Consider the following 26,851-nt stretch of genomic DNA (forward strand, 5'->3'; position numbering starts at 1 on the left):
GGCAGCTTGCTACATCACACACACGTAATACTAACATGCATTTAAAAGATGTGCTTACAGAAGCAGTCCTAATCTCATATTGCCTTCTTGCATTTTGCCCTACAGCAGCCCTGCCACACAGCTTGTTAAAATCAGAAAGATTAACATGGTGGAAGGGCAATACAGAAATGTAACAGCAAAGGGACTACCACAGAATGGTGTTACAAAGGAAAAGTGCTCACCCACCTCTGAACATCAAGGCTCACAGGGAAAACTCCACATGAGAGGGATCTCCAACCACAGATCCTTCCCCAATGGCAGTCAACCCTTAAATGAGGTCTAAGAGAGGTGCAGCCAGGCTCTACCCCTTCTGGTCACACAGCTGAATTGCCTTCACCTGTGCTCCCAGGGCTGACCGGGTCCTTTCCCCAGGTGCTCAATCAGTGCTTCAGGTCACGACTCAGCAGTTACCACACAGGGCTTCAGGCTCAGAATTGGAGGCATTCTGCTTTATTCCCCCATGACCCTCTCAAAAGAGAATGCCCTTGCTTATTACCCCTCCTGCAACGCAACACCCATTGCCTTACCCTGTCCTGCCATGAGCACAACAGCAGGCAGTGGCTGCAGCCTCATCCGCCAGCAAAGACCCCTGTGGACACACAGCCAGCTGAGCCCTTACCTTGCAGCAGCACAAAGCCCAGCCTTAAATAGGAAATTCAGACCCTTTACTGCTAACCACGGCCTCCCATCCTTCCTCCCCTGGTTCACCAAAAATGAGATGCAGACCAACCAATTAGCTAATGATTAAACCTAACTTCCAGGGCTGGGAGCCTTTCAGGCCCCCATTTGCCAGGGTGAGATGAAGCCCCTTCCCAACAGCACGGTGAGTGCTGATGGGACTGCCCTGCTGTTCCCCTCACCTGCTCAACCCCGAGCTGCAAGCCTCCTGCTTGCTGAGCTCAGAGATTACTCTACCAGCCAGGAAACCGTGTGAGAGTGGTGGTGAGACCTGAACTGAAAACAAAACTCGAGACAAAAGCATTCAAAGAGGCTGTGAAACGGCTCCGATTAGCAGCAGGCGACAAAGCGGCTTTCAGCCGTGGCACACACCGCCCTCCCTCAGCTGCCGCTGCAGAATGGATTTGTTGAACTCGAGTGCTATGGGAAAAAAATAGAATTTGATCCAAAGAGCAAATCCTACCAACACAGGAGGCTCAGCCCCGCTGCTATCCTCCAGCTGACCCCGGGGATGTTCACTTTTATTTCTCCACTTGGAACGGCGCACGGTGACATCACTTCATTGCCTATGGGAACAAATCAGTGCTTCCCTACTACCCGGCCCGGCAGCAGCGAGCTGTGGGGCAGCGAGACGTGACAGCCCCCAGCAAAAAGCAGAGATGTGTTAATGAGAGATGTCCCTCTGAGTCACAGCACTGCAGGGACCCGCAGTGTACGGTCAGGGCTATCTATCAGCCTTGCTTGGGGACTTCCTTAAGGTCAAGCCCTGCACTTAGAATTGCCCATCTGTGAGCAGAACAAACACTTGGCCACATTTGTGCGCTCAAGCTGGAGATGATTCACTCATAATGACTTTCAGAGGGAAAATTATGTGAGTAATACTTTGAGAAAGAAGGTATGAAAAACACAGGGAGGGAAATTTGTGATGTATTTAATAATTATGAGCGCTCACAGCATCATGATACTCAGACTGCGTTCCCAATTATTGCACCGTGCCGCTCCGGAGCGTGCTAACCCTAAAATGCTCAGCAAATACATCTGTGTCACTCAGTCCTATCAGTGTTTAGAGAATGTCTTGGAGCACACATTAAACACTTCAGCTGCTAAAGCGAGTGTCAGCGCTGTCCCAAGAGCCTCTGAAGTAAATGATGTCGTTAACCACATCATGGGAATACTCGTATTAATCTCCCAGCTCTGTGCAAACCTGCTTTGCGACAGCAGAGCCACAGGTGCTGAAGCTCTTACACTTGGATTTACAGCACTCTGGGACACGGAGCAGGGCTGGGCAGAGGTGGCCCTGTGGGTACGTGCCTGGGGACAGCAGTGGATGCTATGCTCCCGGCCTCCAGCTGCTCCTCACTCCTTGCCCTGTGTGCCAGACCTTGCTAGCACTGCATGGCACCAGGGCTCCTGATACGGCCGTAATGTAATTTTGCATGTGTTAATTTCATTTCTTGGCTTTGCTTAGTATCAGTTATTATTCTGCTGAGACTGTAAGCAGGAATGGGTGAAGCTGGTTCAGAGAAAACAGCCAAGCCCATGCCTTTCATTTCCCCTCTCTTTCCAGCTGCCGTGACCTTTGCCCATTATTAGAACCAAAATTGAAATCAGCCTGCTCTTTCCGAGCCTCTGAAATACTCAGCTCTGAGTCAAATATATGAAAGCAGGGAACTGATTCAGACCGCCACAAGCTGTTGTTTCAGTTCCACCGTAGAGTAGTTCCAGCACCATCAGCTCTTTTCTTTCCTCTGCAAGCAGTAGAAAGAAACAAGGGAGCAGCCCACAGTCAGGGCTTCCATCCCCAACTGACCCTCTCTGTCCCAGCAGGGCTGGTCTCTGTCCATCGCTGCCCAGTCGGGACCCCAGCACCACACTGCAGCTGAGCCAGACACAGTCCCTTGGCTCATAGCAGCCAGCTGGAGCTTCGTCCCTTGGAGAAGGACAGAAGTCCTACTTGAAGGGCTGCAGCATTCAGTCTCACTTCAATCTAGCTCGCATCCACCACTACAAAGCACTCGGACATCACTGCAGCTCTGGATGGGGACAAATTGCACTGATGTAAATGCTTTCTCCAGTCTCACCACGCCTCAGAACAGGGGCTTGTGATTGCACAGTGACATTGGTATAGCTACACACATGCACACTTCTCCAGAGCCAAGCCCCCAGGAGAAAGGCTCTGATTTGTGCTCTGAGTCATGGAGTGCCTTGTCCAATTTTTCTTATGCCTGATACTGATCCATATTTTTGTTAAGAGCATAAATGTAGCAGCTGAGCAAGTCACTGGGAAAGCAAGTTTAGGGCTTTTTCCTCAAAGGTGATTTCAAAATATTTTCCAACTCTACCTTCTTTACTGTAAATACACCACCTAGGGCTCCAGGGGCCTTTGGGGTAAGGAGCCTGGTGTTGTAAGGAAGCATCTCCTCTGCCAGATCTGACATTTGAGAAGCTCCTACTTGCAGAACAACACAGGCACCTGTTGTTTGTTTTGGCATCCCGAAATCGCGGTGTTCCCAGCATGCAGGCAGGAGCTCAGGGAGAGCTTGAGCGCTCAATACTGAAAGATATCATGCTATTTAAATAGAAAAAATCCTCTATGGTTCAGCAAAGATTGCATGGAAATACTACTTTGCAACTGTCAAATAGCTGAGATTCAGGCCCAAAGGTGAAGGAAGTTGTCTGTTCTTGTCTCCATTGGGAGGAGGGCCTGCTTTCCAGGTCTGTGCTGAACAGAGCTGCTGGGAACAGAGGTGGAACAGCATCTGTGCCAAGGCTTTTTGCACTCTTCCAGAAAAGCAGCAGACCCAGGGATGCTAACTGCAGAGCCGTGCAGGAAATACCAGCCTGCTGCCTTCGCTCTTGGCTTCTCACCTGAAACACCTTTGTTTTGTACAGCCTTTATGCAGAAATTTTTTTCAGACACCCACGACAGTTGTGATTACTCACCTTAATGTTCAGCATTTATCCATATCTATCTCACAGTAGTTAACACACACAAGTCAGCCAGGCTTAGTGAATCCTTGCCCTTTTCTACATTATCGATCTGACATTTCCTCTGCAGTATTTCAACTGAGAATTAAATTAACGCCGTATCCACGGACGTTACCTGGTTCAGACAGACCAGCTGCTCGGACTGGCACACCTTCTGCTAGTCAGTCACAATCTTCCCTTTACTAACCCATGAATTCTTGTTGTTTCTTCAAAGCAGAAGATGCCACTACTGGAAAGCACTGCACCCATCACTCCTGCCACTATTCAACCGACCCCAAAGGAGCTCCGCTCTCCTGGCTCTGTTCCCTTCTTTGCTTCTCCTGCTGTCAGGTTAAACATTAGTTAAACACGGTTTTCATTGTTAAATATTCAATTTTCCCCTTTAGCTTTCATGCCATGGCAATGCCATTGAGGGATCCAGCAGGAAGAACCAGGGACTTCCAGAAAGGCTGCTTGGCCTGGGGAAGAGGTGTCCTCCACATGGACTGCACCGCCTTCCCGGATTTATAAGGCTTTCTTTGGTATTTAATAAAGATAGCTGTTCTGACAATAAAGAGAAACATCTGCTGCCTTGTAAGAGCCTGGCCTGCTTCAGCAGCCTCTCTGCTTCCTTCTTCAGAGAGCAGTTTGGATTGATTAAGACTTGAGCAAATACCTTATGCTTCGATACATCCCTGGCTTTATTGAAATCGTACCTGAAATCTCACAAAAACCCATCAAAACAAAATACTACATTAAATGAAAGTCTGGAGGACACGTGAAAGCCTGAAACATCAAAGAAGTGCTTTCAAGGACAAAGACTCCATCCAAAGGCTTTTAAATTGCTCCAGCTGCAAAGGAGGCCTTCAGACGGGGTCTGCAATGGTGCCGTGCACAGGACAGGGCTTTGCTTGTGACTGAGGGCAGTTCCAGTTCATACACTCACAAACTCCATGCAGGTTAACCAGGGCAAGACCCACAGGGTTTGGCTTGTGTTCTGTGCCTAGCCTGAGAGCAAGAGGGGCTGCGTGCTGCCAGACAGCTCAGAGGTGGCACGGGAAGCAGAGGATGCCATAGCATCACAGAACCAGGCTCGGTGCTGGAACAAGATGGGTATTCCATCTATTTGCAGGAACAATAGAAAACACACACACTCTGCACTGATGCCTTTTATCACTTCTAAGGCTCTGAATAGGAATCAGTGCAGACTTGCTGGCTCCAAGCACAAAACACCTGTAGGTAAGTAAAAATGCCACATAGCAGGGATTGGGACTAGATGACATTAAAGGTCCCTTCCAACTCAAACCAGTCTATGATTTTAAGTACTGCCACAGGTTATTCCTCCATGAAATACCTAAAGAGAAGCTTTTGCTGTAAGATACCACTTGCTTCCTTTCAAGTCCTCTGCTTTGCATTTGTAAGAAAAGCTGTGATAGAAGCCGATAAATGTTAGTGTTGGTAAGTGCGCTGCGCTCAGTAAAGCTGTGGGGCACTCAGGCAGATGACTGCTCTTGGCGGAAGCATCTCAACCTGCAGATGAAGCCCAGCCAAGCTGAGGCTTGGGGCTGGTGTGTGCCCTGCTGGGCACAGCTGTGGGGCAGCAGCTGGAGCACAGTGCCTGCAGAGCATGGGCAGCTGCCCAGCCCCAGCACTAACAGCTCTGAACCACCACCTGAATGGCCAATACAGCAAAACAGTCCTCTCTGTTGTGGAGAGAAGGAAATGATGTGCAACACTCCCTCGCACAGCTTAGCTGATGTTTAGAAATAATCCGCCTTACTTCTGCTAAGAAATGAAAAAAAAAAAAGCCTTGCCTCCACTCACCCAAATCTTCCAGTTGCGTCAAACCATGTGGTACCCTTTGTGGTGCAGGCAAAATGCAACGCTAGGGATTAGGTCAGGAGCATCCTCACCCTCCATGTTTTATTTCCCAACATCTACCTGGTATGAGCATGAACATTTAAGTCATTCCCCTCCTGTAGTTTAATTGCTGAAATCGCATTACAGGATTGGAGGAGGACACAAAGCACACAAATCAATGCCTAGAAGCATCACGACATCCCCCTGTGATCCACTTCCCTTTGCAAAGAGGAAATCACTCCAGGTCAGCTTCTGCACAGCCACTCATTCAGCCAAGACAAGAGAACTGCTGGAACAAGTAATTGAAGAGTAATATGATGAAAACACAACATTAGTGGTAACAGCTTTTACAGATCAGCTCCTGTACATCAGGATGCACTCAGTACTGCACATTCCCCACTTGCAGTCATTTTCTTGCTACAAAGAGATTTGCTGAAGATTTGAGCCCTAATCAGCATAGTATAACAGTACCTACAACATTTGTATTTGTATGCTGATCTGCTGTGGTTAGATGAAGGCTTTGGCTCCCAGGGGAATCCACAGCACGGTTTGATCATCCCTGTTCCAAGTAAGTGCACGCTAGTTTGTTACACAGACAGCCTTTGGTTTGCTTTTTAATATCAAAGACAAATAGGCAAGGGCTTGTCGGTGCCCAAGCTGGTGACACCCTTGGCTTCAGAGCCACTTTGCACAGAACACATGAGAAGCCAAGTGTAGAAGTGCAGCACCTATCAACTCGTGCTGCTGTTTCCAACTTACTCAAGGTGAAATAATCAAAGCCAGGAGCCTGAAAGGGAAGAGCACCTGCTACTCCTACAGCCACCATCTCCCTTTTCCTTTATCTTGGGCTTCTGACTCTTTAATCTGTTGTGGAATGTCATTTAATTAAGCATTTCCAGGGTTCACTCTAGGCCATGGGATTATGCAGTAAGCAGGCAGCTCTGGCCTGAAGCGGCGATAATTAAGGCCGCAAAGGACAGCTTGGCACTTTGTCTAATCGGGGAGCCAAAAGAAATATGCCAGAGCTGGTACTAAATATTATCACAGTAGAAGCAAGCATCCCGACTTAGTAGGAATTCTCAGATATCTCCTGATCATACAAGGAACAAAGAGAACCAAAAGTGCATTTTTCAATCCAAAGCAGACCTCGACCCCCAGCTGTGTGGGCAGCTCTGCCATGCCAACCCCTCCTGCTACCAGCAATCAGCGCAGCTGTGCTGACATGGGCAAGTTCTTGATCCCTGCTGGTGGAGCCATCGTGCCACCAGGACAGCTGTGCCCATCCCTGTGCACCACAGAGCCTGACCTCGATGTTGCCTTGCTGAAGCCAAGTGCAGGTCAGGGCTCCAGCTGGTGAGCTGGCACATCTCCACCAGCTCCAGAGCAGCCGCTTCCGCCAGCAGCAGGCATGGGCTGAGCAGGGCAGCGGGCAGCTGGGTTCCTGCAGCACGTGCTGAGCAAGCTGGGGAAAAGAAGAGAAAAAGTGGGCTTCATTCAGCATTGGCTGATAAGTTTTCTCCTCTAGCATTCCCTTTAGCAGTGGTATTATTACTTTTACTCGAGCGCTTTGATTTCAGCCACAGGAGATGTCACAAATTAGTGTTTACAAAACTTAACACGAGGGGGCTGTCAGTACTTGCTTCGAGATGAGGATTCAGCAGCTGAGACCCCAGTCTGGAGGTAGGAGGAGGGCAGACTTGGAGCAGAGGTAGAACTAAAGGAGCTCAGACTGAAGCAGGGAGGCACACTGCACCACTGCTATGTCCCCACGCCAAAAGGAACAAAGAGAATGGAGCAGAAGGGGCTGGCTGGTCAGATGCAGCTTCTTCTGTGATCCAAGGTCTCAACAGCATTGCTTGTTGGCTGGGACAGCGGTTCCTGGTGGTTTCCTGCCCAGCTGGAAGAAATCTATTTTTCACTTGGGCTAGTTAAAAAGACAATCTGCAGAAGAAATGCAAATCTGACAGTAGCATGACATTAAAAATCCTTCAGTCAGCAGAGAAATACAGTCAACATGAACGCACAGAAGATGCAGGATATCCATGAGAAGCGGGCTCTCCTATGGGGCACCCCAGCACCAACTGCCCCCACGCACCATCACGGGGCAAACACACATTACCAGAACCAACCTAGCAGTGATCCTGGCTGCCTCCAGCAAACAGATTTGTTTTGGTTTGTTTGTGGGTTTGTTTTTTTTTTTTTAAACCAGCACAGACTTCTTTGTGCTGTGAACACCACCTCAGAGCCATGGGTGCAGCGCGTGGCCCCCCATCAGAAACCCCCTCCAACCTTTCAACACGAGCACAAGTTTTGATCTCCACAACTGCATTATCACTGCAGCTCTTTTTAATCAATTCAAGGTACTGATGCTTAAATATCTCCTGCACTGAAAAGCCATTGCTGTTTAGATTTTTTTTTTTTCCTTTAAGAAATCATTATAGCATTCTCATAATTACTTATCTTTCAGAGGAAGATAAGACAGACAGCTGCTATTTCAAAGGACACTTTGTGCACATTGCTCGAGCAGTCACGTGTGAAGCAGAGCAGATTCTCTCGAGTTCAGGAACCTCCTTCTCTCCAGCCCTGCATGGCAGCACTGTGCCCAACTCCCTCAGCTCTCCCAAGTGGGTCCCTCCCATCCCTGCACCCTATGGTGAAGTTACCAGGAAGAAGCACACCAGAATCCAGGCAGGCATTAACCAACACTTTGTGTTTCAGGACGGTTACTCAGACAGGAGCTTCGAGTCTCATCTCTCACACCCCTCTGCAAAACATGGCCTGCCAGTGATCCCCTGCTATTTCCTCAGAGCCAGAGCTGTTCTTACAACCGATGGAAGTTCTGCCACAGTGGAGAAGAGCAAATGAATAAAAAGAGAAGAAAAGTGGAGGGTGGAGAGAAACCCAGGATCTCACCTGATTGCAATTGTTGTCCCCAACACAGCACAGTGATTTCCCACCACTTACAATTTAAAGAAACTCCTAATGCAATTCCACTGCTAAAGCTGGTACTTAATAACACAAAGACTCCCTGATGCCGTTAGCACAGCTGGACTGCCAGTTCTGAAATGTCAGCTTTCTTCCCTGTGCTGCAGAAGCTCTACTGTTAATTTTGACATCTGTTTTTTAGTGAGATGTATTTCTTGCAGAGCAAATGCACACTGACAAATCTGGGGCCCTCTGTGTATTTTGGTAAATTGCAATCCATTATGAATATATATCTTCCTATAATGAAATGTTAGCTTTGCTGCTGTAATGCAAGCTGTCCAACTATCTGGTGGGAACATTTAACAACAATAATAATATTTTTACTGAGGATAACACCACTACCTCATTTAGGCAGCCCTGGTGCGCTCTCCTGGAGCAGTTTCCCCTGATATATTAACAGTTTAACAGCACACAGGTGAAAGCAGCTAGGTGATAGTTACATAAAACACTGCCCTGGCAGCTCAGAGCCTCCCTGCAGAGGAGGCAGAACAGCACATATCTGCTGTAGTTCTCCCTTGCTGATAGCCAACGTTGTGCATCACAGCCATCCTAAAAGGGCACAGATTTGTTGCTGTGCCGCTCACCTCTGGATGCATTTTGAGGGCTTAGGAGGGCAGTGATAGGTATGGTGAGCATATCCTTCCTGCAGGAAGAGGACAAAATGCTCTGCGTTCAGATTCAGACCTGACTTCACCCAAGGTCTGTTTGCTACAGTGGCTTTGCTCAAGTTGAGCTCAGATGGGTATCCACTCAGTCACCTCCTGTCAACAGGACAACCTTCCACGGGCCCTCATGGCAGCATGGCCACCCTTGTTCCCCACACTGGCACTGAGGTTTCCCAGCATCTCCCACCAGCTCTGGAACCAGGCAATGAGGAACCTCCCCAGCAGGCCACATGCAGAATGCACACCGTCACATTCAGCTTTGCATGGCTGCCTCTGCCATGTTGCAGGTTCTCATTTCTTCCAAATTACTCACCATACTTTGCACTAACACAATCTGGAGTGATATCCAGCTTGTCTCAGTATTCCAAGCATTGAAATCTAGGGGGAGTCAGGACCTGGCTTTTAATCTCAAATTGATATCCAGCTACTAAAGCAGTACTAAAAATCCTACATAAAAATCAGTTTACATCATCTATGCAACAATCAGAAAGAACAACATGTGGATACAGGAGCTGTAACGACAAAGGGACTAACATGATGGAAAGGGACTACAAAGGAAAAGGGAAGTGCTCACCCACCTCTGAACATCAAGGCTCACAGGGAAAACTCCACAAAAGAGGGATCTCCAACCACAAACCCTTCCCCCGTGGCAATCAGCCCTTAAATGAGGTCTAAGAGAGGTGCAGCCTGGCTCTACCCCTTCTGGTCACACAGCTGAATTGCTTTCACCTGTGCTCCCAGGGCTGACCGGGTCCTTTCCCCAGGTGCTCAATCAGTGCTTCAGGTCACGACTCAGCAGTTACAACACAGTGTTATTACGGGGGATTCATCATCACACTATTCCACTGCACAATGCCTTTCTATGTGGTTGTGCTGCGTGCTTAAGGGTTTCTTCCTCGAGATGCAAAGCTCCCAGCTGAACGCCTTCACCGGCACTGAGGATCTGGATCAGACCCAGAGAGCAGAAGAGAATATTGGTTCCTAACTTTCCTATTTGAGCGTGACGTGCCCCCAGGCTTGCTGCTTGTCTTAGCAGAAGCATTATCTCCTGTTTAGGCATGACAATATTTGTCAAGTGTAATGCTCATTAGTCCGCTGTGTGGTCAGGCTGGCAGTGTATAAACACTCCGAAAGATCAGGTGGGGACTAAAGGTCTGCTCTTCGTAGTCAATTATAGCCATCAACGTTAATGATGCCACCACGGAGAGCCATGCAGGAAGAGAAGTGCTTCTCGGCGGTGAGGCTTGACAGCGTACCTGGGCTGCGAGGAACCGGCGATGAAAACGTAGTGTGCACCTCCAGCCTTCATCTCACCCTCTCAGTGATTCATTTCAAGAACAGTCTAGTGGCTTTAAAAAAAAAAAAAAACACAAAACACGGTGAATAAAAGACAAGCTTTCTAACCTCAAGTGCATTCTCATGTATTCTTCAGAATCTGCACTGTTGATGATACTTCAACCTGGTATTTAATCAAAAAGAGAAAAAGCAGCACAGAGGCTGAAAGTTTCCCATCTCTGCCTCTGATGGTACGTTTTCCCAGCAAAGCCTGAGATTTCCCAGCAAAGCCGAGCTTTTTAATGGCATCTGCTTGGAGACAGTGCTTGTCCCACTTACTGCTGGGAAAAACAGGAAGCTTTTTGCCCGTGGAGAATTTCATCATTATTTTAATTATTTTAAAATTATTTTCAAAGTGCAGCTATACTTTTCCAAATCTCTTTCACAAAGAAAAGGGTAACAAAATTTAAAAAAATCAAATCACTTGAATTCTTAGAGAAGCAGGAAGATTTGGGGTTACTCAAACACTGGTTCTCAAGGTGAAGGAAATCCCTGCTGCAAAACTGATCACATGAGAGTCACCCCACGTGGCAGCATCCCATATAGTGCCAAGGGAGGAGAGGAGGAGCACTCCCCTATGCTCTGTCCCATCGAAGAGCAAACTTCAGGAAAAGCCTCATCATGAAAGAAAGCAGAAATAGCACGCAGTTCTGAAATTCTGGTACAGTTCCCCATCCTGCTATAAATACAATGGAGCGTGAGACAGCAAGAGCGTGTCCTGAAACCCCACTGAAATCTGGCACGTGTGTCACCGTCCCTATAAATGCCATCCAGGTAAGAATGGATGCTCCCAGTTAAAAACTAAACTCCAAAATGCATTTTTCAACTCTTCCCTAAAGAGGAAGTTTCTTAAGCACGTGCTTAATTTTAAGCAGAACCATGAAGAACATGTATTTCAGTTTAGGAACCGATTTACTGCTTTGCTAAGGAGGAATGCTTTGATCAGAGTCATCATTTGCTTAGCCCATGGCCATTGATTTCAATTTAATTGGCATCCATCATCTTTGCAAATGCAGCGGAATAGAGCACCAATATTATGGTCTATGACATACTCCATTCCTTTAATTGCATTTGCTGGCCAAAACAGGACCCAACATGTAAGGTTATTTATGCACTCGTCCACAGAGCGGATTGCACAGCAAACAGCAGCATTCAATGTTTGATGCATTCCCTAAAAAGAAAGCCACGTTCTCTCTAAGAGAGGTGCAGCTCAGGCAGTAATTCAAACTCTCAGCATCCATGAAATCCTGCAATCCATTTACGCCTGCTTTGTACAAGTGATGTTTGCGTGGTGGTCTAAAGCCTTTTCTTTTTCTCTTTTCCTTTCCAGCAAGTGCTCTTGTACTTACCAGGGCACTTACAGTATTATTTAGGTTGCTGCCTGCGATATTTTCAAGCTACTAGAAGACAGTTTCTTCGACATTTTCATAATGTTTTGAAATGCTGATGAGGATTTAGCATTAAAATTAATGGCAGCCAGCCGTGGTCTTTCAGATGTGAAAGACTGCACAGTATTTTCTGAGGAAAAAAGAGAGGGGGGAGAAGAATGGAGATATAAATAGCCAGTCTTGCTTTTCTCCAGGCAGGATCCTTTTAATCATGTAAAATAGATTTTAAAGATTAAAGACTCTAGGCTCTGTTCTGCCTTTGCTCATGACTCGTATCACAATTTTTTTGTATGTAATTTGAATGAAAAAGGACACACATGGCGTTTCCATTTGCATTACCCCAAACTGGAATTTCCCCCCGAAGGACGGAGCCCCTTCCTCCTCTGCAGTGAGGGGAGAGCCACGCACACCTCAAATCATCACCCCGCTTCTGAGGCCCGGACCTTCCATTTTCAGAGATTCAATTCAGAGCTACGTCTTAGATGTAGAAAAAGAGACAGAAGAATTACTGGTCCAGCAGCTCCGTCTGTATATGCATGAGCTGCAGTCCCAGTTTCCATCCAGACATCAGAGCGCTGATGGAAATCCTGCGCTCACTGGGACGGGAGCGGATGGAGGCAGGCAGTGCCTGGGGCTTCCTCGGAGCTGCAGTGGGTTCTGCAAGCTGCAAGACAGCCGCTTGTTGGAGCCTCTGCTGCACCAGATAGCAGGCAGCCCTCCTTGTGGGACCACTGGGAGCCAGCAGTGCTGAGCAGGTATTCTTCCCGCTAGGTATTGCTTCAGAATAGCAGGGAAGCAAAGGATGCTGTCAGACACAGATACATCTTCCAATGGCATTCGGGATTCACCTCGAACCTTTCTGGCCAAAGCTGAGACTGGTTCCTGGTGGGCTTCATTTCCAAGGCTTTGAGGAGCAGAGCTTGCTGTTCTCAAGGCAAATGAGAATATATAAGGAAAGATAAGAGCAGAAAGGCAGCGTTTGGATATCAGGAACTGTCTCGGTTCTTAACAGCAACTTTCCAGGGACAGCATGGCCTGAATGAAAATAAATATGTGCAACCTTCCTACAAGAAAATAAAACACTTCTGTAATTGCAACAGCTCTGCCTTGGCAGCCCTGGAAATGCAGCTGACAAAGCACAGCGTGGGCAGTGTCAGAGCATCCTCCCACATGTGCCTGCAGCCCTGAACATAAGCAGGGCTAAGGGCAGTTTGCTCCCCCCTGCCCTGGGCTGGCAGACCGCCGTGCCCTCAGTCAGTTCCCTCTGCTGTGCTGCACCCATCCATGAGGAGCTGACCCAGAACCACAGTCCTTGCTGTGCAGATAGCACACATCTCCGCTCCCTCGCAGACTGCAGATCTGTTTCAAGGTCCTGACCTGAGTTTTTAAAGCCCTTAATAGGCGACAGCCTAATGAACCTTGGAGACAGCCTCTTAGTCTGCAATCCAAAGCAACAGCTGGGACTGCTCAGGGCAAGCAGGGCTGGCTGGGCTTGAGGCAAGGCCTTCCTCGCTCTCTGCACCAACCCTCTTGCTGCCCATGTCCCAGCTCTGCCTTTTACCATCTGTAACACAGTCCAGACTGGCACTTCAGACCTGCCATGGCCTTCTTTACTATTGCTGCTGCAAGAGATTGGTTAAATGTTGGCACAAGGCAAGGAGAAATGGAATTTTAGGAATAAACACTTCTCCAGACTTTTGCAGAAAGCAGCCATGGAGACACCATGCTTCCAGGAGTACGGAGACAAGGGTCCTGTTCAAGCTGTATGAAGGCAGGGTTGGGAGAGACCTTGTTGGCAAGTGGATCATCCCTGCTAGTGAGCAGAGCACAGCCACCAGAGCCCTGAAGGAACAGCCCTGGAGTTGCTGGGACCCACACAGCCTGTGTTCAGGAGTCCTCACAGTGTGACCCTTCCAAGCAAGGACTGGCTGAGGCCATGGCAGCTGAAAGCAGAGGCAGCACCAATGCTTCATCCTTAGGAGCAGCACAACATGCAGCTGTAAGAAGACATTCCCCGTCACAGATGCATTAATGCTCGCTAATTTGCTTATCAGCTTCTTCTCACTCCTCCACGTGCAGCCCATGCTCTTCTACCATGCAGCTATGAATAGAACTGCGCCATAACTCCGGCTTGAAAACTCACCCGCATCTCCGTCCTCCTTGCCACACACCATTTAATACTCCAGTATCAACTTTTAAATAGCTCAGAGGCTGAGGAGCTGACAGCAGCAGCTCATTACTCCCACAGCTCTAGCAGCCTCTTCCCGCAGCCTTCCTCCTCCTCGGCAGTCATCCTCTTTGCCCACATCCCCACCCCGGATGCTCCCTGCACACGCACAGCTGCAGCAGGGTGCACATCCCCAGCTCCCACCCAGCTGAAGCCCTCATTGTGCTGAGCAGCTCCTCCCGCTGCTCATCACCCTCCACCTTCAGTTGGTCACTGTGTCCAGCCAGACATTTCATCGGCTTTCACATCCTGCTCTTTTGTAAGCATGTGTGCCTTCAAAAGAATGAGCAGGAATGACTGCAGCCACACCTATACTGGAAATGCCTGTGCAGCGATCTGTAGGCATGTTCACAAAGAAAACCAAAGCTGCAAAGAAGTGAGTATCCATTCGCTTTGAACTTTGCTATCAGGTCCTTTTCTGGACCTGATGCTTTGAAGCACTGAGCTGCCACAGCCCCTGAGGGACCTGAGCATCTCCTCACACACAAATAGAAATCAGGAGTCGCTCTGAATTATGCAGGTGTAACCTCGACGTGACAGAGGGTTCATGGATGCCAGCAGAGACTGGAACAGGTGCCCTTTCATTTTTCACATGGCGATTTTTCATTTTCAGCCACTTGGTTTGCACAGCTACATGAGCACATGCAGCTGCGATGCAGTAGGAGAGGAAGGCTGATATTGAGGGGAAATCACACGCTTAGATCAATGCACGCTGCAGGTATTCAGCTGGAACCAAATGTGTTGGAAGCCATGTAAACCCCAGGGGGCTTATTCACTAATCAATAAACACAAGGAATGTACGCCACTGAGTTATTGCTGGAGTGTTAATTGCAGCCATACAAGATGTCTCTTTTGCATTGCTCAAGACAGACAACATCGCAAACTTTGTTTTCACAAAATGGATATGGTAGGAAAAATGTATTTATATTCCCTCTCTCCAGCATGTTTTCAACTTTAGGAAAACATATAACCTCATTAGAAGCTCTCAGTGATGCCTCATGAAGGAAACAAAGGAGTTCACAGTGGTTCCAGTCCCCTGGTTTACCACTAGTGACATTTAAGCAGTCACCTGGGGAAAAATCCCAATGGGAGCACTGACAACGCTTACCATTTGAAAAAGGTCAGGCCTTCTAGTCTCGCTCTGAATAGATGGTGCTGACCTTAAAAACCTTTCTGTCTCAATCTCCTTCCCTGTCAGCGGGAGGAGCTGATGACGAGAGGCCGGCCGTGGCACACCTACCTGGGAAAGGCATGGGGCACAGAGTTCTTACTGCTCCTTCCCCTCTGGACCAATTGCAGGCAGCTCAGCTCAGTTGCAGCAGTGCTGGGCAGCACTGGCACCAGTGTGGGGTACCGGGCAGGGCACTGCTGCTTCCTGGGATGACTGTGTTGAAAACAAATGGTGAAAACTGCAATAGCAACCCAACCCAGGGCGGGCAGAGCACTCTGCGCAGTGGTGAACAGAACTTCCATCCTGAGGAATCCTCACTCATCACCTCAGCCTGCAGGACTGAGTGCTACTGTCATCCGAAATTTGGGAAGAGAACCTTCTAGCCCCAGTGGGGTGTCAGAAAGCCAACATTCTTTTATTTCTCATGATAAGTACCATGAACTCCTTCAGAGTTCAAGTTTTAACAGGTAAGACATACATATGCAATACATTTGTATACATATACATTATTTTCCAATAACTCATAAATATATGCTAATGTCCTTCTGGGCACGTGTGGTATGGACCTCTGGTGGTTGTAGACCACTTACTTCCTCCCCATTTTTCCATCATCAGCTTCATCGTGGTGACTTCTGGCTGACCTCTGGCTATTTTCCCCAGTTTGGCAAATTTCCATTTCTTGTTATGCCATAATGAGCGACTTTCTATCTTAGTGCACTATAATCCAAAACAATGTATGTGAAATGCAAGGAAAAGGTCCTTGCACCTGGTGGATGCTGAGATAAAACCCGTTTGTTGTGACTCCAGTGCTCCTGGAAGCAGGATTGTTGAGAAAACCAAGGCTGTTCACACACCAAGCAAAGCTAAACTGGGAAGTTTCAGAAGTAGCACTCGTCGATTCCTTTTGCTAAACTCATATACTGGTCCTTAAGCTAACGTACTGACCCCTATTGCTAAAGCAGCTGATATCTCTATGCACACACCTGGCAGCTGCCAGCCCCCTACAGCAGGACGCAGCTCTCAGGCTGGTCCCTCAGCACAGCCTTTAGAGCAGCACATATCCACCCCACAGCTGAGACAGACAGCCCACAGCAGCAATCCCAAGCACTGCCTCATGCTGGGGAATTGGTCCCTAACCACTGCAGTCACGAAAATGCAATAAACATACCCTAGGATTCCATTTTTAGTCGCTTTTTGATGCGGCACTGCAGTTTGTCAGCCTTTCTTGTCCCAGCTGGAACAGATAAATTGCTGATGCTTTTTAGGACCATTGGCATATGAGCACAATAGAAACATCACTCAGATATTGATGACTCACGCACACGAAACACTTCCAAAAACTGTGTTGCCATCGCAGCTAAACAAAGTGAACTAAATTAACATTTGCATGGAAGGAAAGGAGTTCATTTCCACATATTCAGCACTTAACCGAACCTACGGCACCCCTGCAAAACTCGGCTGAAACAGAAACTGCCCGTGCTTCTCCTGAAAGTTTCATAGACCTCCACAGGCTGAACTCAGGTTTCAGGCTGGCAGCAAAGCCTGGAGCATCTCACAGGGTATGGGATTTCAGGACAGAAATTTCACACAGCTCTCACAGCTACTGGGACAGCTTCCCTGCATCACACCCCTACCGACGCCAGATAACGGTCTGACTTTGACTTACATTGCCCCGGTACAAAAGCAACAGACCTTGTATTATTTGTAAGTTGCAGCCCAACATATTGCAAAGCTCACAGATGTCTCTTACCATTCCCAATGGATTCGATCGGATCCCCTCCTCGCCAGCTCTCCCTCCAGGAGGGGAAGCAGTCTGCTGGAGCACAGCATGAACCCTGCTAACCTACAGAGGTAGAAATCCTCACCATGGCTGGAAATGCCACTGCCACAGTGCCAAAAGCACAGAAAAAAATGACCTCATTTAGCCAGCAAGAAAACAACAACCAGCACATCTAACAGTAAGGCAGCGCTGACACACTGACTAATAACAAAAGGAAGAGCCCTCTGTCTGGAGAGGGATTAAGCAGATGACTCATGAAGTGGATCTGCTGCTGTCATCTCTGACTCAACATGATGCCGAAGCCCAGATACGACGTGATCTGAGTGTGTTGGCTGTGGGAGGTACGGCAGCAGAGGGATCAGCACCCCCAGCCCCTTCCCAGCACCGCGGCCATGGCCAGAGCCCAGCACCAGGGATCCTTCCATCGCAGCACCACAGCAATCCTCTTCCTGCTCTTCAGCTTCCTGCTACGCAATGACAAACCTGAAAACCCCAAAGCAGAACAGACTTCTTCAGGTCCCCTGTTACTCCGATACACCGGCCTGCTTGTTTTGTGCCTGAAATAAGTCAGCATTTCCTGCTGCGTAACCACTTTGTGAGGATTAACATTTAATGCACTTACAAACTGTCTGAAATATTACTTTTTCCCTCAAAAAATCCCTACTCCCCTAAGTTATAGTTCTTTCTTCAGCTTCGGAGCAGATGTCTGCACCTCTGGCTGTGTTTGATGGCATCATACGCCAGCACCTGAGAGCACCTTTTGGTGCCAGGAGCTCCAGCTACCAGCTCTTACTCCATGAATAAATACCTCTCCTTCTTCAAACAGAAACACCCCTTTGTGCTCCTGCCCAATGCAACAGCTGAAACCCAGGCAGGCTGTGTGTATTTTAGAGCCCACCCTGACGCGCTGCATGAGAGTGCTTTTCCAACAGGCCGACCTCGCTCACAGAACAGGGGGAGAACAGGATGTGTTTTTTGAAACCAGGAGAAGAATAGAACGTTTATAGATATCTGATGGATTTCTGTTTCATTAGATCAGGAGCCGTGCCTTTAACATAACTAACATGTGGCAACCACAGGGTCACCACAGTGAGTAAATCTGTCCTGCAGGAGGAAGCAGAAATGCAGCAGGGTTTGCTTCAGCTGTGAGGAAAGCATGCAGCAGTCGTCAGCACTGGAGGCAGCTGGGGGTGGTGGGGAGGAGAACTGAGAGTACAGAGCTGAGAACAGAAGCGTCACAGCGGTGGTGGGTGGGGAACCCAGGCAGCCCCCACTGCCACCACTGTTTTCATGCTGAGCACAGCATAGCGATGGAGCTGTGGTTCCTTGCTCTCCTGGGAAAGGCTTGAGGTGGTCTTAAACAAGATAAATATATATAAGGCAGTTAATAACAACATGACAGGGTATGCATTTAAATTTGCATGGAAAAAGCATGCAAAAGACAGGGGCTGCAGTAAAGCAGGCGTCTCTCACATTGCCCTGCTGTGGGAAGACTGCAGTTCTACTATCACAGAATCATAGAGAGGCTTGGATTGGAAGGGACCTTGAGGATCATCAAGTTCCAGCCCCCAGATATTCCCACCAGCAATGCAGCTCCCTCGCTTCGTTCCCTAAACAGCTCAGATGTTACCAGATGTCCAAAATAAATCACCATCTTCCCATCGGTTTGGGGAATAGCTGCTAGATGAAAGAAAAATAAAAAATCATGGCCTAATAGAGCATGGCAATTAAAGAACATTGGCACACTCTGGCCATTTCCAAAGAAATTGGGGTACCTTTCAGTTCACTGCACCAGTTTGTATTTCAAATCAAAGGGCTGCATGTCATTGACATTCCCCTGAGCAATCTAAGTGACAGGGCTCTCCAAGGTGCAGTAATAGGATGTAAGTGAAGAAGTGGATATTATTTTACTCATGCTGTGATAATCAGAATGCATCGCTGCCCAGCATCATAAACAGCAAAGCGAGAGGTATTAGCAGCATTTCAAACCCTGTGCACTGGGGGACAGCCTAAAGGGGGTCCGAGGGGAGCAGAAGGAAGGAGAAATTGGATCCCCAGCAATAACGTAAACATCTAAATATAAACATTCAAAGCTAAAGTGGAGAGAACATGACAGCGTTTAAAATCTAAAGATGAGAAGAAAACTGTTAGAGTTTGCTTTTCACCTCTACAAGAAGGCAGCAGTAGTGCCACGAATTGCAAGCAGAGTGCACTTCTTAATATCATCAGCATTTTCAAGGCGATCTTGGAGGTTTGCACAGAGGCACTCTAATTAAAAGAAGAAATCAAGGCTTACTGGTTACCACCTGTCTGCAGCAGGGAGGGAGCCGATCCCATCCCATATCCTGCACAGAACAGCGCAACTGCACAACATCAGGAGAAGGAAACAAGCGCCAAAGGCATGGCATGATACATGCATTGGTTTCCTTTTCTCCCCGGCCAAATTTCCTGCCCCCCCCAGGTCCCACAGCCCCCCTGGCACAGGGCTGAGGTGCGGTGCTGGGAGGCTGAGGGCTGAGCAGGGCAGTGGGGCTGGGAGCAGGAGCTGCCTGCTGTAGGGATGGCTCAGCTCACCCCACGCCTTGCCTGAACTAAAAAGGGCAAAATAGATCATGGGTAAGGCAGGAAAACAGGGAAAGGGATCATTACCTGCAATTATTTTTAAGGACTGTTTTAGAACTCCTTACAATGTCAGCCACATGAGCTAACACTACACAACCCGAGGAGTGCACAGAGGTTTCTCGTTCTGGCAAAGGAGATTCTCACATGGATTTCCCAGGAGTCAGCTGCACCCACTCACCTGGATGCATCCACAGGGCCCACCCAGCACCATGCAGATGCTTCCCAGTACAGCAAGCTGCTTCCTGCCCTCCCTGAGCCCACATCACCTGCCATCTGCAGGAAACCAGATAGTAGGATAATATCCTCATACTTTCTTCTCCAAAAGAGCAGTCAGGCAGTGGCAGAGGCTGCCCAGCAAGGTGGTGGGTTCACCATCCCTGGAGGTGTTCAAGAAATGTGGAGACTGAGAGACACGGTCAGTGGGGGTGGTGGAGTAGGTTGGGGATGGACTGGGGGCCTTTTCTGACCCGAATGATTCTATGGAAAGGCCACAGGGTGCAGGGATGCACAGCCACCCTGCAGCTGGGGCCAGGTGGGAGGCACAGGGCTGCACTCCCAGAACACTCCCAGGCTCAGCGCAATGGTTGGAGGTATTGGCAGAGCACTCCTCTCCCCTCCTCGGTTTAATCACTGTACAATGTCCCAGTGCCATAGGGTTATAATTGCAGGTCATTCCCAATTAACTTCTTGTGTCTTTTATTTCTCTCCAAGGAGAAGGTGGCTGGTGCTATGTAGGATCAGAACCCAAAAGGAAAGAAATCCAATTTATACCCACTTTGAATAAATAACCTTATAGACTGATATGTGAATTGCTCCCAAATTACTGAGGGTGATTGGATCAGTACACCAAGACAGTCCTCCTTTGACTCCAGATGCAAAATTACCGTTTTTCTGCTGAAAGGGTGATTTCATGCCACTACATGCATGACTAAGGTTTTTAGAGAAGACTTTTGTTTAGATAAGGGCTAGAGATGCCCTGAGGCTTGTATTGTAATGCTATATGGATATACAGATGGAGAAAAATTTTGTCAGGCTGAGGGAGTGGTGAGATGTTTATCTGCATGATTACTTACTGACAGACACTGGGAACAACGAGATCCTCCCCGACCTTTCCTCACCCCGGCCTGGTTTGGGAGGCAGCAGCAGCCTGCTCTGCAGCACCTGGTCCTGGGCAGCCGCACTGCATCTGCTTCCTGCACACACCTCCATCCAGCTGGGCACCGCTGTCCCCAAAATAGAGCCGTTGTCTGCTTGAAACCCAATTTGCAGCTCCAGGGAAAAAAAGGAGAGCTGGAGCTGACAACGCTCCCAAAGGAAAATAGTCAAAAGAACAGTGCTGATATGTGGAACAGCTCCTGGGACTTGCCCTCTGCTCACATTGTTAAATAAGCTTGCAACTGCATCTCTTTTGCTGTACTACCGAGCTCCAGACAGAGCAATCTGCGTTACAGTGCAACCTGCACATCTCTGGGTGCAGCAGTGCTTACGTGAGCACCAGAAAGCACTGCACAAGCTGTGGTGGGTGCTGCTCCTGTGGTGGGTGCTGTCCTTACATTAATGTACACTAATTGCAGCTTGATAGCAAGCAGTGCTGCAGGGATGTGATGAGCTCTGCCAGGGCATTTCAGGACGTTGTGGAAACTTTCTTTATCTTCACTGAGACTGCAGATAACCTCAGTTCAGGTTCTTAGATGTAAAACTCTGTATCTCAGCCTAAAAACTGAGTTCTGAGCAATTACTGCATCCAGAAACAGGACATCGGATGGCTTGGACTCAGCAAGGTCTAAAATACTCACTGAAAGCCACTAGTGGTAACTATGAAGCCTTTTCATCCTAAACCTGAAAACCATTCAGGAAATGGACAGCTGTTCCCATTTTATAGACAAAAAAGAACAAAGGAGGCAACTTGTTTTCAAGGAATACCATGTAACCTTCGGCTTCTGGTGGAGGAAAGCTGCAGCAGGGCAGCACAGAAGGACCATGTAAAGACCCCGATCATTTTCCAGTCAATAATCCTCTCCCACCATTGCTGGAGATGGCTCATGAGCAGTGCTGTGGGATTTTGGCTATGCAGCAAATCAGCACCTGAGAGCTCTCTGGATGCACAGCTCCATACCTTCCTCCTCCAGGCCCCAAATGAAACCCAAAATCAGAAGCCTTCAGCCATCTCAGGCCCACCCAGCTGACAGAGACAGAAAACATTCAGCTACTTCAGCAAACGTCACCTAGAACAAGCATAAGTGGCACGATAATTCACTCTATTGACTGTTGTGTTTTTGTGAGGGATAATTTCAGGGAATACCTGGTTCTGCCCATCCATCCAAGCGTCAAAAGAAATTTAACTCCCTTCTGTCCAGATGAATATCAATGAATGCACATAAGTGTAATGGTGTAGTTTCAGTGACATCACTCAATGGCATGATAAAGCAGACTCCTGATAGCTGGCAAAAAATACTCTATTAATAGGTTAAAGGGGTAAGTAGGAAAAGAAATATGAAAATAAATATGCACTTAAATTGTGCTCTCTCTCTGGAAGCTTTGGAACATAAAAGAAATGTTTTCCATCAGATTTCATTGCTGACATCTGAAGAATCCCCTTTCAGCAGAAGATGACAGTTTGAAAGGTTTCTAATTTTTCGTTTGCTGCTTTTTCTTTTAAACTGCCCGTGATACAGCGCCGAGTCACAGCGGCTCAGCGTTAAGGGGATCAAAGCCTCCATTACCTCAAGCTTAAAAATTCTTCACACTTTCCTCCTTATCCTTATTCAGCTACAGGAAGGGAAATAATATCTGTCTTGGATTTTATTCCGCATTTCAAAATGCCAAAACCATCCAAACAAGAGCTGCTTGTGTACGGTGCGAGGGCTTTGTTTTGACTGGCACCCGGAGCAATTATGACATACTATCATCAAAGCGAACTCTGCAGATTATGGGGTAAGCAAAACAGGTTCTCAGTTTTCCAACTTCTCCTGATATAAACATCTTCACAGTCGAGCAGGTACAATATATGGGAGTTATAACCTTGGAACCAAGGCTGTCACTTGCTTAAGGAATATTACTGCTATCCACACAGATGTTCCCCGAGCACGTGAAAAGTATATAGAAGTTTAGTATGTATATGCTTTAAATTTCATGTATCATACTGATTTTCATGTATATGCACAAAAGGCACTGACATCCGTGCCACAGCCACCCGTGTGCACAAACACTGTGCTTGGTGGAGGAGGAGTGCACTTCCACTGTGCGGCTCTGCACGGGGACGAGCATCCCTTCCTATGGCACAGCATCAGCAACACGACCAGGGCCAAAAGCCAACCTACAGCTACGCAGAAGGAGTTCAGGGTTTTAGCCACAATACAAATAAGAAATCCCACATTTTCAGAAGCCTGTTTTTTAATCAACTTTGACCTCGGTTGGTTTCTTGCCTGTGAAACATTTGCTTTTCCTAATGCCATTGTTCTTACAAAGCTCTCCCAAAGTCCCCTAATCGACGCGTATTTGCAAACCGCACAGGTCCTTTGTTGCAGCTTCCATTCTAATCTGGGGACTTCATTTTGCGGAGCAGCCGACTCCTCGGCGGTGCGGAAGCGTCAGGATGAAGGCGCTGTGAACCCAGGGTCAGCAAGTCATGCGTTCCTTTCGACAAGGATTTGTTCTCAACAAGCAAGCAGCTCACAAATCCCTTGTGCGAGTTTAAGGCTCTGTGTAGCCTGCAGAGACAAAATTAGAATATAAACATCTACTCACTAGAGAAACAAGGGAGTTATTGTCACTGTAAAGAAGGAGACATCTAAACCATACCCCCTCTGCATTAATTCCATTCTTGTGCACAGGCAAGCTGACAGTTATACCACCGAGTAAACTGCAGTTATCTAGTCAAATGATCGTTTAATGTTCTTTATTTTACTTTTTCTAAAGAAAATTGATTTCTTGCTATTTATGTTCAGGCTATTTCATTGTGCTGTGATTATAAACTAGACTGAATGCATTTGCACTGACTCCCTGCAAAGTGTTTTACAATCCTTCCTGTTTGTACAACGCGAGATGTCTTTTTTAATTGCGAGTCTTTTTTTTTTTATTATTAAATAGAATACTTGCTTATTTGTTTACTCAAAACCTCTGGAAGAGCTAGGCTGGGCTGCAGCCCTCAGGCAAACTGCTACGAGATAGGGGAGGAAATGTCCCCAGTAATGATGTCTGCCATGTAAATAGCAAAACCATCCCCTTAAACTTCATCAAACCTCTGCAGATGTTTAACATTTAAACTGGAAGGACGATTTCTGGGGCATGGCTTTGGTTCATAACCACCACGGCTGTGATATCGGGTGCCCCCTCCCCTCTGACGCATCACACAAGCAGGGCACAGTGGGGACACCCAGCCAGGTGGGCATCGAGGAGCCAGCATGGTCCAACCATCCATCCCTACTGCAGGAGCCAGCATGCAGCTCGGTGGGGGTTTTGTCTCCTTGTGCAGATTGCCTCATCTCTGAGGTGCTCCCTTGCTCAAGAAGCGCAAAATTCTCAGCTCTCCTCCAGGACTGCTAATGTAATCACTCCAACCACCCCCACTCTGAGAGCCTTTTAAGGGCAGACATTTAGGCACAGGTTTTGAAACACATTCAACATCCTGTGATTATTTTTTTTCCCCTTTCCTTCCCACACCTCAGTATGTAAAACGCTATTGCTGTGGAAATAAACGTGTGAAAATCAATCGGGGACCTTTGCAAGCTATTCAAAACCTACCATAGCATTACAGGTTTACCACCAGCAGCTAAAAGAGGCTCTCTGAGAAACTGTGTGGGAAATATTCCACACGACACAAGGATTTTGACTGACATACAGCGTATTTTGAATAATCCAGCTACTATTTACCTAGAAAACCACAGTCACTTGCACGAATACAAAGCTCTATAAATATTATTTTACTGCTGATGTTTTGCCATCTTTTCTTGGGAAAACTATCTCATGTAGAAACGTGTGGCTGTAGGGAGGGGTCAAACTTTGCTGTAAATACCGATTGTTAAAAGGCAAATAAAGAGAAGTGTGGGGGGTTGGTTCCCACCCACTCCTCCCTGCCTTCTTCCCTTCTCTGCTCAGTGCTTCTCAGAAATGAAGCAGTGCCTTCCTCCTGCCGGCTGCTTCTCTCTCAGCTGTGCATGGCAGCAAGCCCTTGTTATGGGGGTCTCAACAGCTTCCCAGGCCAAAATTATCCCTGAAGCTCTGCTGGGCCACCCCATGACACACGCTTGAGCGTCCTGCACAAAAGCACCTCCTCCAGCTGCCACTCCCTCCTCCAGCCTGCAGACCCCAGGAGGCATCCAGCATTTGCGCCACTTTGGAGCTGGATGCACCAGGGATCGTCCAGCAGAGATGCTCTGCACAGATGGTCCCTAGCATCCCCCAGGCAGCCCTGGGAGAAGCAAGCAGCAAAAGAGGGATCTTGGCAGCTGTAGCCTTGGTGGAGCCCATCGCAGCTACAAGAAATTGTTTTCCTGACCACCCATACAGAGAAATCATGGAATCTCCTGTGAATAGCATGGAAGGAAGTATTTCGGCAGAAGTACAAGTCTCTTTGTCAGTACAAGAGTCAGACCGTTGCCTACCGCAAACAAGTTCGTCACAGCTCAAATCAACAGGGACAAATCTACACTGAAAGAAGGAAGGGGGAATAAATTCACCTTAATCCAGTCTCGCACAACCCTGCACTCACACCAGAGACATAACACTCTGGCTGTAGAGAGTTATGACACCTTCACAGGCTGCATTTAACCAGCAGCATGACCTGACCTGTTCTGCAGAGAAAGCCCTTCATGTACTGTTCCCAGATCTGACCTGCTCTGCAGCCTTGCTGGAGTGTCCTGCATTGATACAGCACGGAGTGCTGCACTAGGGCTCTCAATGCTACTGCCTTTCAGATTCCAAGCTACACCTTTTCAATAGATCCTCCCTGAAGCCACGCGAGCTCCAAGCAGTTACATGCACTGCCCACAGTTCTCTAAGAATGAGGAGGGAGTACACCACAAAAGCATGCTAAGATTCACATGAGTTTGTGCATGCACTCGTTCTGCAGACAAGTTGTGAACACAGCTACTTTCCACTTCGACTAAGAGAAAAACCTGAGAGCTGTAATGCTGATTCTCTGCTGATGTGTACAACTGTGACAAAAGTTTCAGCTAAAGCAAGTTTCCCACTGTGCTACATGAGAACCACGCTGACACGGTAGGACCCTGTCCATCTGCTGCAGAAAGCCTGAAGGACATACTATAGCATCTCATCTGGCGACCACTAGCAGAGCCACTTCCAGAAGAGGTCCTATGGCAAGTGGGAAAGCAATACTCCCAACCCCTGCTTTGTTTTGAGAAACCTTCCTCCCTTTCTTGTCCACAGCTCTGTTTCTCCCAGGTCTGAGAAGAAGTTCGCATTGCTGATGGCACCAAGCTCATGCAAGTGCTGGTTTTTTTGGAGTCTCTCCAGAGGGAAATATTTTGACAGTCATATTCTGTTCATTACTCTTCCAAGAGAGGAAACACGCACGTCGTTATCTGCAGGAACACAGTCAGCCCACCAAGCTCTTTGCCTGACTGCCTTATTTATCTTGATAAATGCCAGCTAAGATCAGGACTTAGTGCCATTAGATGTGTCTAAAACATGAAGCTGTCATTACCATGTCAGCACCAAGGACTGTTTCCAACCGTGATAATGGTGGGGCCACGTTTTGAACAAAGACAGATTTTAGTCTGCAATGGCCTACCACACCAGCTGTTTCCCATTACAGCACAGAGACCTTTTGCTCATGATTATGAGCTACGCCACCATTATATTTTTTTTTAAATTGGAAACCAGAAATATCCTCCCCATCTATGACTCATATTGGATCTAGCAAATGGTTACCTCATGGCTGGGGGCTGGCTGAGTTGAGTCTGCAGTAGTTGAGAAATCTGCTTGATACAGAGCTTGAAGAACACTCCATCAAGTAAGGAACTCCAGAGTGCATCCAGCACCACCAGCAGACCTGCAGCCAGCTCCACATGCACACGATGCAACGCAAGGTGGATGCAAGAATGCATATTCTCCATGCCATCTTTTTTGACACTGGTCTTTCAGTGCTCATGCTAGCTCTGAGGGAAGTAATTT

The 26,851-nt window shown here is 47.8% G+C and overlaps 2 long non-coding RNA genes across 2 annotated transcripts; both read right to left on the bottom strand.

Moving 5' to 3' along the window:
- Positions 1-1,901: 1,901 nt before the first annotated feature.
- On the bottom strand, positions 1,902-17,501 carry LOC116228690 (uncharacterized). The gene is made up of 4 exons (XR_016472108.1): positions 17,066-17,501; positions 9,773-10,543; positions 8,208-8,383; positions 1,902-7,485 (listed from the first exon to the last, which is right to left on the bottom strand). It is a non-coding gene; the product is annotated as an uncharacterized LOC116228690 (long non-coding RNA).
- A 4,162-nt stretch (positions 17,502-21,663) lies between these two features.
- LOC149915550 (uncharacterized) lies at positions 21,664-22,561 on the bottom strand. Its single transcript, XR_016458668.1, has 3 exons — positions 22,441-22,561; positions 22,020-22,158; positions 21,664-21,942 (listed from the first exon to the last, which is right to left on the bottom strand). It is a non-coding gene; the product is annotated as an uncharacterized LOC149915550 (long non-coding RNA).
- Between the last annotated feature and the right edge of the window lie 4,290 nt (positions 22,562-26,851).

Source organism: Phasianus colchicus, chromosome 18 (assembly GCF_987193195.1).
Source record: "Phasianus colchicus chromosome 18, bPhaCol1.hap1.1, whole genome shotgun sequence".
Lineage (NCBI taxonomy): Eukaryota > Metazoa > Chordata > Aves > Galliformes > Phasianidae > Phasianus > Phasianus colchicus.